At 35.6% G+C, this 10,464-nt stretch overlaps 1 pseudogene; it reads left to right on the top strand.

Annotated features, from left to right (window-relative positions):
- Positions 1-3,878: 3,878 nt before the first annotated feature.
- On the top strand, positions 3,879-10,464 carry LOC100792347 (uncharacterized; annotated as a pseudogene).

The raw sequence follows: 10,464 nt of genomic DNA, 5'->3' as shown, positions 1-10,464 counted from the left end.
CTCTATTTATAGCCTAAGTGTCACACAAAATTGGATAGAAATTTGAATTTCTATTCAAATTTCACTTGAATTTGAATTTGAATTTGTGGACTCAAATTTGGAGCCAAAATTTCACTAATTATGATTAGTAAATTTTAGCTATGGTTCAGCCCACTAATCCAAGATCAAGTCAGAGATTCTCTACTAAGTGTACTTAGGTGTAAGAAGGCATGTAAAGCATGAAGGACATGCGCAAAGTGTGACTATATGATGTGACAATGGGGTGTAACAAGCAAATGGTCACCTCCCCCTTAGAAAGGTCCAAAATTTAATTGGATTGGGTTTCTCTCAATTCAGTTAAATTTCTCTCCCAACTCACACACATCAAATAGTGCACTTAATGCATATGAAATTACAAAACTACCCCTAATACAAAAACTAGTCTAGGTGCTCTAAAATACAAGTGCTTACATTACTAAGGTACTCTCCTTACACTATGGAGCCCTAAATATAAGGTCCAAAAATAATGAAACCCTAATCTAATATGTACAAAGATAAGTGGGCTTATACTTAGCCCATGGACCAAAAATTTACCCTAAGGCTTATGAGAACCCTAGGGCCTTCTTCAGCAGCTCTGGCTCAATCTTCTTGGAGTCTTTTATCCAGTGCCCTTGGAGGTAGGATTGTATCAGGACTTATCTACCCTATTTCTTATAGTGCTTGGGTGAGTCCAGCCTAAGTGGTGCCCAAGAAAGGAGGAATGAATGTGGTCCGCAATGAAAAAAATGATCTAATTTCGACTCGTTGGTCATTGGATGGAGGATGTGCATAGACTACCACAAGCTCAATGATGCTACGAGAAATGATCACTTTCCTTTAGCATTTATGGATCAGATGCTAGAGCAGTTAGCGAGCCAAGGCTTATACTATTTATAGGACAATTATTCAGGGTACAATCAGATTGTAGTGGACCCCAAAGATCAAGAGAAGACTGCTTTCACATGCCCTTTTGGAGTTTTTGCTTATAGAAGAATGTCGTTCGGCCTATGTAACGCACCAGCCACTTTCCAGAGGTGCATGTTGGCTATCTTTGCTAATATGGTGGAAAAGCGCATTGAAATATTCATGGAAGACTTCTCTGTCTTTGTCCCTTCTTTTTGTTGGATCAAGTGGCCTCGGAATAATTAAGAAGGGGAGGTTGAATTAATTATGAACGTGTCTTGACTAATTAAAAATTTATCCTTCTTAATGTTACTATATTCAATTAGGCTTTACTACTAAGTCATGAGAAAGCAAAGAACAGAAACAATAACTTAGACAAAAGTAAAGCGAAAATAAAAAGTGCACAGCAAAAAAGTAAAGAGCATAGGGAAGAAGAAAGCAAACACAAGTTTTATACTGGTTCGGCAACGACCCGTGCCTACATCCAGTCTCTAAGCAACCCACGGTTCTTGAGATTTCCAATAACCTTGTAAAATCCTTTACAAGCAAAGAGCCACAAAGGATATACCCTCCCTTGTTCTTTTTGAACAACCAAGTAGATGTACCCTCTACTTAAAGCGAACCACAAAGGATGTACCCTCCCTTGTGTTCACTATTACAACCAAGATGCTACCCGCTTCTTACACAGAATTCTCAGACGGTTAGATCTTTGAATTCAGTGTTAGGACAAAGAATTCTCAAACAGTTAGTTCTTTGAATTCTTTGTTTGGGGAATCAAAAGAATTCTTAGACGATTAGTTCTTTGAATTCTTTGTTTGGGGAATCAAAAGAATTCTCAGACGATTAGTTCTTTGAATTTTTTTGGCAAGAAAGAGAAAGAAAGAAGAAGAAAATAGAATAAAAACAAGTTTTTTCCCAACGAACTTTTCTTGACAAAGAAAGTATTGAACAAAAACTCTTAGAAAGATGTTGAGAATAATTGAATGAAATCATCTCTTTTAAAATTCATGCCATGGTCACATATTTATAGCCACTTGATGGCTCTTGAAAAAAACAAGTTAAAAGTTGTTACTCTTGGCAATTTCTTCAAAACTAGTCACTTTAAAAGTTGTGACTCTCTTGACAACTAGTCACTTTAAAAATTGTGACTTTTGACAATTTATTTTTGAAAATCAGTCACTGGTAATCAATTACCATTATAGTGTAATCGATTACACATAAACAAATATGACTCTTCATGTTTAGATTTGAAAAACAAACATTTAGAAACACTGGTAATCGATTACAAATGTTGTGTAATCGATTACACAAGTTTGAAAATGTTTTATCACAAGTTATGACTCTTGAAATTTGAAATCCAACGTTTAAAAACATTGGTAATTGATTACATGCCCATGGTAATCAATTACTACTTTGTAAAACAGTTATAAAACTGTTTGGGCTTTTGGTAATTGATTACTGTCTTCTGGTAATCGATTATTAGAGAGTAAAAACTCCGGTAAAAGATTTTTCTTTGAAAAATTCTTTTGGAAAAATTGTGCTATTCAATATTTTCTTTTGAAAAAATCTTTTTATACTTATCTTGATGCTTTTCTTAAAGTTCTTTCATATCTTGAGTCTTCTCTTGAATCTTCACTTGAATCTTGATTCTTGATTGAACGACTCTTTGATTCTTGAAACTTGTTTAACTCTTGATTCTTGACTTGAGTCTTTGGCATCATCAAAATAAACTTGGAAAGCTTTGCTTCCACACTTTTGACTGTTGCCTGACTAATCTAGAGCATGCGCTGAGACATTGTGTTAAGGAAAATATGGTGCTGAATTGGGAGAAGTGTCATTTCATGGTCCAAGAAGGAATAGTGTTGGGCCACAAGATCTCAGCTCGAGGGATAGAGGTAGACCAAGCAAAGATTGATGTCATTGAAAAGCTACCTCCGCCAATAAATGTGAAAGGCATCCAGAGTTTCCTTGGACATGTTGGATTCTACAGAAGATTCATAAAGGATTTCTCCAGGATTGTCAGACCCTTGAGCAACCTGCTGAATAAAGATGTTGTGTTTAAGCTTGATGAAGAATGCTTGACAGGCTTTCAGACCTTGAAGACCAGTGTCGTGTATGCTCCCATAATAGTGGCACCTGACTGGAGTAAAGAGTTTGAGCTCATGTGCGACGTTAGAGACTATGCAATGGGGGCAACTCTTGGATAATGGTGAGATAAGGTATTCCATGCCATTTATTATTATGCCAACAAGGTCCTAAATGATGCGCAACTGAATTATGCCACCACTAAGAAAGAAAAGCTCGCCATTGTTTATGCCTTAGAGAAGTTCATATCCTATTTGGTGGGCTCTAGAGTCATCATCTTTACTGATCATGCAGCTATTAAGTACCATCTCACGAAGGCCGATTCAAAGCCAAGGCTGATTAGATTGGTCCTTCTGATTCAAGAGTTTGATATAGTGATTAAAGACAAGAAGGGCTTAGAGAATGTAATGGCTGACCACCTCTCCAGGTTAGTCAATGAAGAGGTCACTCAAGAGGAGCAGGACATCCGGGATGAATTTCCTGATGAATATGTTCTACATGAGCATGAGAGGTCATGGTTTGCAGATATGGCCGGTTATATGGCTGGAGGTATCATTCCAAGTGACTTCAATTGGAATCAGTGAAAGAAGTTCCTCCATGAAGCTCGCTTCTATGTCTGGGATGATCCCCACTTATTTATGATTGGAGTGGATAATCTGTTGAGAAGATGTGTTACTATGGAAGAAGCCAGAAGCATTTTAGGCACTGTCACAATTCTTCTTGTGGCAAACATTACAGTGGGGATAGGACTACTGCTAAGGTCCTATAGGCTAGTTTTTCTGGCCTTCTATCTTCAAGGATGCCCATGATCATGTGCTTTAGTGAGATCAGGGGGCATTTCTCGAAGAAATGAGATGCCATTACATAATATCATGGAAGTTGAAGTCTTTGAATGCTGGGGGATTGATTTTATGGGTCATCTACCATCCTCTTATGGGAATCAATACATCTTGGTTGTTATTGATTATGTGTCTAAGTGGGTAGAAGTTGTAGCTTCCCCGAAGAATGATGCCAAGATTGTCATCAAGTTTCTGAAGAAGAATATTTTCTCCCATTATGGGGTTCCCAGAGTACTCATCAGTGATGGAGGTTCACATTTTTGCAATGCATAGTTACATAAGGTTTTGGGGCATTATCATGTTAGACATAAGGTGGCTTCACCTTATCATCCTTAGACAAATGGCCAAGAAGAGGTTTCTAACAAAGAGTTGAAGAGGATTTTAGAGAAGACTGTGGCTTCCTCCAAAAAAGATTGAGCCGCTAAGTTGAATTATGTATTATGGGCCTATAGGATTGCTTTCAAGACTTCTATTGGATTGTCACCCTTTCATATGGTCTATGGAAAAACCTGTCACTTGCTAGTGGAGCTGGAGCACAGGGCCTATTGGGCCCTCAAATTCCTTAATTTTGATGAATCTTTGTCCAATGAGAAGCGGAAGCTGCAATTGCTGGAGCTAGAAGAGATGAGACTCAATGCCTATAAGTCTTCCAAAATTTATAAGCAGAAGATGAAGGTGTACCATTATCGAAAGCTGATATAGAAGAACTTTCAGCCTGGACAACAAGTGTTTCTATTCAATTCAAGGTTAAGGCTCTTCCCAAGTAAACTCAAGTCTAAATGGTTTGGGCCCTTCATAATTAAAGAAGAGAGGCCTTCTGGAGCGAGTGGATCCTGCCTCAAGTGACCCTGAGAGAAGCTAGATTGTTAATGGTAAGCGATTGAAAATCTATAATGGTGGCTACATTGAAAGATTGACCACCGTCATCCACCTTCAGGACCCATGAAGGGGTCCCACGTCAAGCTAGTGGCGTTAAAGAAGCGCTTACTAGGAGGCAACCTAGGATTTCTTCTATCTTCATCTTGTTTTTGTTAATTTTTCATTTTTACTAAAAATCCAAAAAAAAAATATTATTCTATGTGATTTTGCAGTTTTTGGGGTGACGATTAATGAAATTTTGATGATTTTCAAAAAGAAGCTTCAGGCGCCAAGCGCACCATCTCGTGCTCACGATCGCCTTCACTTTTGCAAGCCCTTCTTCTCCTCTTATTCCCACCAAGAGCATAACTTGCACCAGCTATCCATTCACCTTTCTATCAGAAGCTTTTCTACAGCAAGTTGCCTGGCCAGGAGTCCAACCCTCTTCTATAAAAGGGGGTGACACCTCTAACATGGGTAACAATGGAGCTGATGATGATTACATTGCGGGCATCACTGTTGCACATGAAGCTTGGGATCCAGGCCCCACACAGGATTGAGACCCATTTTGATCTTGATTTTTCTTTAATTCTTTTTATTTGTCTTTATCTATTTTGTTTTGGTTTCATTTTCTTTTATTCTCATTTTAAATTCTTGCATTTAGGATAATCTAATTTCAATAGTTTAATTTTAGTAGTTTAAATTCAGTCATTTAATAGTTTTAATATAGTTTGATGCATGATAGAGAGGTAGATATTTATTGATTGGTTGCAACACATTTTTAGTGAACTGATTGCATGAGTGAGATTAACTGCATACAAATGAGTATTTTTGTTAATGGTTGATTCTCGTGACAGCATGCATCAGTGTAAGTGATGGAGTGTGAACTAATAGTACAAGAGTGAAAAGGTTAGTGTTTCTGACATAAAAGCATGGAATAAGAACCTTCATACTTCAATGAAAACCGGTAAGTTGTGTGAACTTTCAACTGTGAGAGAATGACTGGTTTTAATTTCCTAGTTTGCATAATTCTTGGATTGCTTGAAATGGATGTATGATGCGAAGATGATCAAGGCCTTGTTTGTTATTTTATTCAGCTACTTAGCCAAAAAGTCATCCTGTGAATGAATGCATCCCGTGCACCCTTTTTTAGCCCAATGTAAAATTTTTGGAACCCAAGCCCAAAAAGTGATGTTTACTAACTACCCTTTCTTAGGTTGTACGAGAGTACTTATGGATTCAGACAAATTTGTCCAAAATTTGGGGGGGAATGTTTTTGAGTGATTTTCTATTGCAAGAAAATAAATATACATCGCAAGTTAAATTGAGTTACAAAATATGGTATTACTCCAACCTAGTATGAATGTTTTTACATTTTCAAAAAAAAAAGTTGTGTTATTTTAAAGAATAAAAGCTGGGGTAAACCATCATCAAAGAAAATAAAGGTGCTGAAAAGAGTAGCAAAACAATAAGGTTCGCGTTGTGAAAAATTCTAAGTTATGGCTTGTAAATAATTTGGAGGACTGAATGCTATCCTATATCCTAAGCTTTGACTCCTAGAAAAACCATGATTTCTTTGTTAGCCCAGCCATGTTACAAGCCTAATAAAGTCCTTAGTGATCCACATTGTGCATGTATGATAGCATTGATTGAGATAATGTGCAAAGTTGATAATTTTACTATTCAATTGTTATAATTCAAATACTTTTACCAAGACAATTGTGGGATTAAGAGAAACACTAGTCGTATGAGGAATGAAGTTTGGTGATTATTCCTTTTGATATGTCATTCTTGCTAACCATTTCATTTGAAGTACATTTTGTTCTGCTCCTTTCATGAACTTATGACAACTGTGAACTTGAGAATTGGCCAATGAAATTTTTTGGAATGCATGAAGTTATCTTATGAACTATGATTGGTAAACTCTAAACTTTTTCCTTTTGCTCGAGGACAAGTAAAGATTTAAATTTGGGGGAGTTTGATAACTACTAATCATGAGTATATTTTGGAGTTAAATTATATAGGAATTTGTAATTTTTCTCTTCTAGTTTTTCCTTTTTGGGCAAATAATTGTTAAATTAACATCATTTAAGTTTTTGTGTAGAGAATATTAAAAGTAATGGATTTATGAAGCTTAGTGAGTAAAATAAAGCCCAGAAATACAGGAATAATTAAGGAAAGCATGCTAATTGAGGAAAGAAGGACTAATTAAGGAAAACAAACTAATTGAGAAAAATAAGCTAATTAAGGAAAGAAGACTAATTGAGGAAACCAGGAAAGCAAAATAATTAAGAAAAGCAGAATAATTAAGGTAAGAAGGACTAATTAAGGAAATCAGACTAATTCATAAGCCCGCTAATCTGCACCTAGAAAAGAAGAAGAGAGAAGAAGGAGAAGACACACATAAATTCCAACAAAATACAATTCTTTATAGAAGGCAAAGGCTAGAAGAAGGAGAAGCAAGCAATGAAAGTCATTCCTTCCCTCCATTCCCTTTCTTATCTTTTCCCTTTTTACTAAATATTTCCTTCTTGCAATTGTATAGTCTCCATGACAATGAAAGTCATTCCTTCCCTCCATTCCCTTTCTTATCTTTTCCCCCCATTACTAAATATTCCCCTTTTGCAATTGTAAAGTCTCCATGATAATGAGAGGCTAAATCCCTTGTTGGGAACTTGGCAGTCAACTACTATTGATGTAATTTCTCTTCCTATCTATTTATGAATATTATATTTGCATTATCCTTTCTTGTGCTTAATATTATTGCTTATGGTTTGATCACCCATTTGCATGGTAAGTTTTAGGGGTAGCGTTGGGAAACATTGTTTTCTAATAGAACTGGGAAAGGGTATCTAAATAAAGTCATCACTAGGGATAGGTTAATATTTGTTTAGCCTGTTGTACATTTTTATTCTTAATGCAATTTACTACTTTAGCTCTGCAAAGGAACTTGGGAGAGAAAATAAATAAATTAGGCTCTTTCATGCGGGGAACCAAAGGTAGAGTATACTAGTAGATGCAGGTATAAATTGGAATAATTATAAATAGAGAAAAATCATTAACATTACATCAAAGAGTAGCTCTGGTAGACTAAGTTTCCATCATTCTCATCTTCTGAATTCATCTTTTTGTCATCATCTTTATGTTTCATTTTTCTTATCTTTTACATTAAAATTTCCTATTTATTTTATCTTCTACATTTTTTATCTTTATCATCTTTTAATTTAAATATTTATCTTATCTTTTATCTTTCTTTATCTTCTAATTTAAATTCCTTATCTATTACTTGTAAATTAAATATTCATCTACCTAAGTACAAATAAAGTCTTTGTGGATACGATACTCGGACTTATACACGTAAACATATAATGGTGGATTGTTATGTTGTGATATGATAAAATTGTGGATATGAAATTTGGTTATGAATAAGTGTAGTTAACACTTGATGTGACAATACTTGTGTTGTGAGCTGTGAATTATACAATAACCCGATTGGTGTTTACCTTTAGAAAAGTATTTATGCACAGTGTTAAAGGGAAAGTGTAAGATTCCTAGTTAGGAACCTAAAGTGTTAAATTGTAGCGCAATTTGTTAAACGTGTTTGAAACACGAGTGTGAGATCATGGGTATTTTATAATTCATGAGCAGTGTCTGCGTGCAAAAATTATTTTAGGGGTTGAACCTGAATCAGGAAGGTGAGACCCTAATGAATTCTTCGGAGTTTATGCCTTAGGGGTAAAGACACTTTGTTTGAGTGCTCCTTTAAGTCTATGTTGATCCCATATGGTTGGAGCATTCTCGTAAAACAGAGTGACCTTGACTGGTCACCTTATGATTTTACTTAGTGAAAGTGACCTGACATACCCATTGTGTGGTGTGTCTTGTTATGTACTCCTAAGCACCCCAGTGTGGTTTTTCAATGACATGGTACCACATTGCATATAGGATTGAGTCTTAGTGTGTCTATTGCATAATGTTTGTGTATTGATCAATTTTGATTGACTTAGTGATATTGTATTTTGATCCTTGAGTACATGAATGATGTAAAAATAAATGAGATGTGTTGTGTTGAGATGTGATGTTAGGTGACAAGTGCTGGAATGACGTGAACTATGTTTAAGTATGTTTTATTTTGATTATATGATATGTATATCTACATGTTGTCTTGTTTCTCTCTATTAGTTCGGAATGTGATAACTCACTCCCCATGTGTTGTTTGTGTTTGGATCCTATGATGATCTTGAACTGTGTTCGCAGGAGCATATCACTAGATGGATTGTTTTAAGGAACCGTGTGTTGAAAGACGTTAGGACACAATGCTCTGATAGGATGTGACATTGGGACATAGGTTTCTATATTAATTGCATCATGTTTTGGATGACCTTGTTTTGAGCCAAGATGATTTTATTATTTATTTGGACAAGTTCTATTATAATGTTAGAGAAGTGACTGTGAGCCTTTTACCCTTTTGAAATGTTTTTATTTGAATGTGTTTTAAAAACTTTTAATTAATTCCTCATTCCTATTTCTTTTATTATTAGTACATATATGTGCGGGGTAGAGGGTGTCACACGAACAACTTCTTGCTTTAGTTAAACAGAGAAATGGAGATAGTAGACAATGACTCTAATTTAGAAGCTGTAGAAAATAAGATAAATAAAATTGTCTCTGGATTTAAAGAGATGCAGTCAAGCATTGATGTCAAGTACAAAAAATTGCAATTTGTCCTTGCTCGAGTGCAATTAGAGACTGAAACTTTGGCTCTAAAGAAAGAGCAAATTAATAAGTTTCTCATTCTAGAAGAAAAAATGGGAGCAAGACTTAGGGAATTTGCTCGAATTTCTACAGAGGAAGCTGAAGGATATCGTGAAATTGTTAAACTAAGAAGATGTTTGATGCCATCTATATTGAAGTCTAAGGAGGACAAACTGACACTTGCAAAGAACGAGGAAAAGCTTTCTGGAGATGTGAAATTGTTTCAACGGGACGTTTCTGCCGCAAGAGCTTCCTTGCAGGAACTATCTTCAAGAAAGTCATGTTAGGAATTTTATAATTCCTAATTAATTAATATGGGCTACATATTATATTATAACATTTATATTAGTTATTTACATTTAAATGGGTTCAATATAAAGTGATCTATTTAAGTGAGTCTATTAGACTGCCAGAAAATTGATATGAGCTTAATGAGCAGAAACCAGTTTGGCCCATTAGGGGATAATGAGAACTCTAATAGGTTTAAAACCTAAGGCATGGTTATGATCCCCAATACACCAAATCAATAAACAATTTCTCCTTTCTCCATCTGAAGAGAAAACGAAGGTCCCATAAGGAAGAAGGTGATTTAGTTGAGGAAGGTCATTAAACTAATTGTTCGTGACCACTATTAGATTCCGCTACGTGTTCATCAAGCTTTCTATGGATCCAGGTATTCCATAAAACCTCTTGATAATATGACGTAATGTGTTTTGGTGCTCATTTGATATTTTATAAGGCTTATTGAAAAATAACCAACAAGTCAAGCATCCAACAAGGTATAGCATCCTTCAAGCAGAGGATTATTTTCATAGATAAAAGAGTCTCAGAACTAGAAACGGAAAAGAAAGTTTCTACTGCTGCAAGAAATTTCAAGAAGGCTGCACGAATAGCTACTGAAGCAAAGTCATTGTGTGTTGAAAAAGAGAGCATTCAGATAGACATGGGTACGACTATATTTAATCTTGAACTACTGAGAGAGAAGTTTGGACTTGTCAACCACTGA

This window comes from Glycine max, chromosome 4 (genome assembly GCF_000004515.6).
Source record: "Glycine max cultivar Williams 82 chromosome 4, Glycine_max_v4.0, whole genome shotgun sequence".
NCBI classification, from domain to species: domain Eukaryota; kingdom Viridiplantae; phylum Streptophyta; class Magnoliopsida; order Fabales; family Fabaceae; genus Glycine; species Glycine max.
This window is presented reverse-complemented; position numbering and strand designations above follow the sequence as displayed.